The sequence below is a fragment of the Olea europaea genome, chromosome 14 (assembly GCF_002742605.1).
Source record: "Olea europaea var. sylvestris chromosome 14, O_europaea_v1, whole genome shotgun sequence".
NCBI classification, from domain to species: Eukaryota; Viridiplantae; Streptophyta; class Magnoliopsida; order Lamiales; family Oleaceae; genus Olea; species Olea europaea.
In genome coordinates, this window is record NC_036250.1 from 16,722,756 (window position 1) to 16,728,767 (window position 6,012).

Consider the following 6,012-nt stretch of genomic DNA (forward strand, 5'->3'; position numbering starts at 1 on the left):
TGTTTCCTGGTACAGGGTTATATGGAGCTCGGTTCACGGGGGCCTGGCCCCCTCACTGTTTTGGGTTGAGCCCCACACGTAATAAAAAAAAGAATTGTGGGGTCCGTCCCCACCTCTTTCTCACCTGGGGTTGTGAGGCCCTTCAGTGTTTTGGGTCGAGCCCCACACATAATAAAAAAAAAAAGAATTGTGGGGTCCATCCCCACCTTTTTCTCACCTGAGGTTGTGAGGCCCCCTCACTGTTTTGGGTCGAGCCCCACACGTAATAAAAAGAAGAATTGTGGGGTTCGTCCCCACCTCTTTCTCACCTGGGGTACGTGCATCATTTTTCAGGTTATATTCCTTTTTTTGTTTCTTTTTATATTTAAAATAAAATTGTATTCTTATTGTAAATTGAGAATGCCAATATAACTTTTCTTTTTGGTGCAATACAGCAAGAAAACACATTAAGGGACAGAAAAGTGAAGCTTCTCATTGCTCATCGTATCTCTTCCTCCAATAATTGCGTGGATTTTTATTTTCATGTTTAAAAAACTTAAAACTGATAATATTTAATTTTTTTTATTCAGTTTAATTTATTTAGAAATGAAAATTATGTCAATTAATTAAATTTATTAAGTATCCTTTTTAATTTACATAAAAGAAAAAAAAACTTTAAATCTTAATTTTTTTGTTGTTATTACTATCGCACCTTTTCAGCAGTAAGAATAATTATCTTTTTATTTTAATAATTTATTTAATAACAGGATTTTGATCCATGATTTAAATTTATTTTTGATTATTTCGACAGAAAAATCTGACGTAAATATTCATTTGAAAAAAGTATTTGGAGTAAAACTATAAAATTTCTAAACCTTTGGAATCTCACCTAAACTCGTTGGGCAACCGTCTCACCTGCCGCTGCAACAAACCACAATTTTCAATGCTAGTTTTTTTTTTAATTTATAGTGTTCCATTCTCATAAGTATGTTTTATTGGTGACATTTTAGATGTTTTTTATTTTGGAATAATTCCCTTGAACGGGTTCAGGGACAAGGATGCAAAAAATGTGCAGCTGTGGCACGGAATGATTGGGTGTTATGTCATTTATTTTTCAAACTTTTCAATCCCGAATCGACACGTGTCGGACCTATTTTTGAGTCTGATTTTGAATCTATTCCTCTAGCATACTTCTTTTATTTTATTTGCATATACATTTGCATAAAGTCAAAGTGGACACAAGTATAAAATTATTTAGGTGATCGCTTAATGCTTTACCCATATTTTGATTAGGCCTAAAATTTTGACAATTTACATATTTTTACACTTAATTTTTCTTTTTATTAATGAATAATTTTATGTGGTTTTTAGGCAAATATCCAGAAAATCAGGGACCTTTTGAACAAGTAGGTAAAATGTATTTTGCAAGTTAGAAATATCATGATGTTATGAATTAGATGGAAAGAGAAGAAAATCGATTGATTATATGGATTCTGCTAGGTGTACATTTGAAAGCTCCTCAAGAGTTCTAGCAATATTTAAATCATCAATTTATACATCAATAATGACAAATTTAGATATTAATTTCTTTATTTTCTGAAAACTTGAAATATATGCTTCCATAATATTAAATATTTTGGGAATTTACTATAAATATTATCATTCATGCTAGATGAACAGGTTATAATCACATTTTAGATGTATGCATTTTCATTGTAATAAGATCTCAACTTGTGATTGCATCCATTATAGAATAATTTTATCTGCTTGTACAAATCTTTTTGTGAAAATCATTATATTCAAAGCCATTTATAGTATATTTTACAACTTCGATTTTCTTATTTCATTTTCGCATATTTACTACTGGCTTTACACATGTAGGTATTCAGATCGTAGGTTCAAAACCTTCTATTTCTCTAGTAAGTTTAATTTTGCCTAGATCAAAACTTTTTATTTTTCCAATTATTTCTACATCGGTATGCTTCGAAAAAATTATTTAAATATCCTCATTATTCAAATAATATGTAGTACACATGTATAAAAGTGTTGTTAACAACTTTTTCTTTTCGATTAAATATCTTTTTTTATAACGACTTAACTTATTGAGATATCTTCACTTCAATATTTCAAGTAGTTGAACATCTTCTGAAATTTGAAAAAAAAAAAAAATATATCTATATGTTCTTCAAGAATATATGCCTTTTTTTAAATGTGATCATCTTTCTTATTTGCCTCATTTTTCTTTTGAAGATTTTTGTCTTAGAATCAACATCATCTCCCTATAGGCTTGTCATAGATTTATAAAAAAATAATATATTAATGGATTTTCTTTCCAGGATGTCAATTTGAGTTAAAACATTTAAAACTAGTATACGAGAATATCGTCAATCTCTTTGATTAATAAATACATCTAAATAAATTATCTTTTGAATTTCTAGTTCAAATGTCTTGTGAGAGGATCTAAATAATATAATTATGCATTTTATTTATTATTTTCAACTTCTTAATTTCTTTCCTAATGCTATCAGAAATGTCAAATCAAAATGACAATTGAAAAATTGAGTTATAAAGTATAAATCGTTAGAATTTAAGATAAAAAATCGTTAGAATTTAAGATAACTTATAATGGTTCAAACTAAACACGTACTCTTAGCATTCTTTATTGTTCATTTCAATGCATTGTGGTGGAGTGATTTTACATACATTGGACTGTAAAAAATTATTAGATGAAAAATATTAGAAGCCAACTATAATTGGGAAGTGATTGCGTATAAAATAGCATTCCCCGAACAGAAATATGAAGCACTTTGTTCTCAATAGTAATAATCAAGAAATTAATTCAAGATGATGTATAACAAAGAATGGTTCTGAACCATTTATCATCATCCCAAACAACTTTTATCAAAAGTTTCGCTTACCAGCATTAATTAGACGCATATATTTATTGTATAATCTAAAAATTATATTCATAATTTAAATTTGAGCATCTCATAAATTTCAATTTGTTAATATATAATGAAATTGATTAAAAAAATCTCAATACTGATGTGGTAAGAGAACATTACTTATAGTTCTCTCTATTTTAGAAAATCATAATGTTCTCCTACCACATCAACTATGGAAAGTTTTTATTTTGTCCACTGGGACAAGAGATTAAGTTGCTAATATATAATATCACTATACAATCATCTGATAGATGTATTTATTAGATATAAATAATAAATAGATAGTTAATGGAATTGTAAAGGACCCCGCATATTAGGAAATTCAAACCCAATTTTTTGCAAGTGAAGGCCCATTGTTTATATGTTGTCCGAACGAGAAATATGTGGAAATTAATTAGATGGAATTTTCTTTTGATATTTCAATAGATATTCTCAATATTTTCGCATTATTATTGATCCCTGTTTCAAATAATAAAATATTCTGGATATTGAACTTTCAATATAGTATATGTTTCAATTATATTAATATTGTCATTCAAAACTCTTTTTTTTATCATACTTATTTTCAATCACACATTTTCACAATAAAATATTCTGCATATAAATCCAAAATTTTCATACTTTTTAACCATACATTCTTTTAAAAATGATAATTCAAAAACTCATTTTTCCCAAAGAATGACCGTAACACAGGGGCTTAGTAGGTTCATTTTGTATTGAGTGAAAAAACATATTATTGAAACTAGAAATGTTTGTTCATCTGGATCACATAATATTGGCTGTTCTAAAGCCTACAATCTTATTTGTGATCGTCCAAAAATAACTAATCAAGAGGGAGGCGAATTTATTTTTAAATTTTTCGGAAAAAAGAGAGAGCTTAAATTAAGCAAGTTAGAACGCGTGATCTATTATTAATCGTAAGCATATAAAGCAAGTAGATCAATCAAACAATAAACATAGCCCCCGTCTGGCCTTCATTTTTTGAAATGAAAATGGATGGAATAGTATTTTTTTTTGAGTTGTTGAAAAAGAAAAAAAAATTTCGATTTACGTGTAACATTAATTTATGAAAAAATGTGTGGTTGAAAATAGAAGAGAGAAAATTGAAATAGGATTTAATGGGGGCCAAGTGGGGGTATAAAATGAAATAATGATAAGTAAACGGGCAAAGAATTAACAAACAATAATTGTGAAAGTTCGATTCAAAGCAACTATCTATGTCCTCCATTATTAAACTCTCCGGCACAACCAAGTCCTTTTCATTATATTGATTGGCTTATGGTGCAATCCAACTCTTTACAATGCTTTCGGTGAGTCACAAACAAGAAACATTGATCCTTATACAATATTGAGCTTTGCGGGACTTCAATATGACCTACACTATTAAGTTTTACGGGACTTCAATATGACACAATGATGGCTTACAACAAGGAACATCGATCATTGTACTATCAAGTTTTCATGAGACCTCAATATGACCTATAAGTTTAGAGCAATAATTTTACTGTGAAATTTCTCTTTTAATAAATGATACAAATGAATTAAGTATTAAGAGAGACTAACACTTCAATGAATAATATTAAATGATAGCTCAAATGTTAGATAATAATAAAACTTTGATAATATGATGATTTCAAAATTTGATTCAATCAATCAAAGTTTTTCAATGAAAAGATGAAAAAAATAAGTACACAAAAATCTTTTCAAAATATTTCTCCTTTTTAATGAATAATAACGATAAATTAGGTATCATAAAAGAGATAAGAAACTTTGATGAATATAATGATTTTTCAAGTTTGATTCAATCAATCAAAGTTTTGATATAAAGAAGTAGAAGAATTAGATGTAATGTAAGTTCAAAGATTTTCTTCAAAATATATCTTTTATGTGAATGATAGAAATAAGTTTAGTATCAAGAGAGATATGAGAAACTTTTGTGAAGATTGTAATTTAAGAAATTTGAATCAATAATCAAAATATTAAATATGATGAAATAAATGAAATGAATGCAATGTAAGTTCAAAGATCTTCTTCGAAATATATTCAAAGATCTTCTTCGAAATATATCTCTCATTCATGAATAAGAGAAATAAGTTTAGTACAAAATAGAGATTAAAAAAAAAAAACACTTTGAAGAATATGATGATTAAAGAGTTTGAATTAATCAAAATTTTTTATATGAAGAAATAAATGAAATACAAATGTACGCTTAAAGAATTTTCTCAAAATATATCTCATTTTGATGCTCTTGTGTTGAAGACTCGATAAGATTTGCTAGTAGATGAATATCCAAGAAAGATTCCAATATCGAACTTCGGATCAAATTTTCTTTTATGTTTAAGATTAAACATTTACAACCAAACACTTTAAAGTATTCGATATTGGGAACACTATTTTTACAAAATTCAAATGGAGTTTTTTCCTTTCTTTCAACTAATTAAAACTCTATTCACAATATAACAAGCGTTGTTAATAGTTTCTGTCCAAAAATATTTTGGTAAACTATTTTTATTTAGCATTAGTACGAGCCCTTTCTTGCAATGTTCACTACACAATTTTGTTTTAGTAGTTCTTGGAGCCGAGAAATTATATTCATAACCATTGATTTTGCAATGATCATCAAATAATGACTCCTAATGGTTGAGATGATGTACCCCTTTCCTTTTTGAACAATTTTACAAAAATGTTTAAATGTATTTAAAGCTTCATTTTTTAGGTTAAAAAATAGGACAAAGTAAATCTAGAGAAGCTATCGGCAATAAAGAAAGCATAATATTTGTTACTTAAGTTTATGGTTCTAGATGTTCTAAAAATGTCCATGTGGAGAAGTTGTAAAGATCTTATAGTTGAAGATCGTTGCTTTTATTTAAAACAACTATGTACTTGTTTTCCAAATTGACATGCATTATAAATTTTGTCTTTCTCAAATTTCAAATTTGGCAAACCTTTAACAAAACAAATTTTAAAATTATGAAAGTAAGACCATGCCAACATGATATGATTTTTTATGCTATAACCAAGTATCATCTTTTAAAACTTGATAAACAATTTTCTCCACGTTCAAACTCAATGTTTATAACATAAAAAT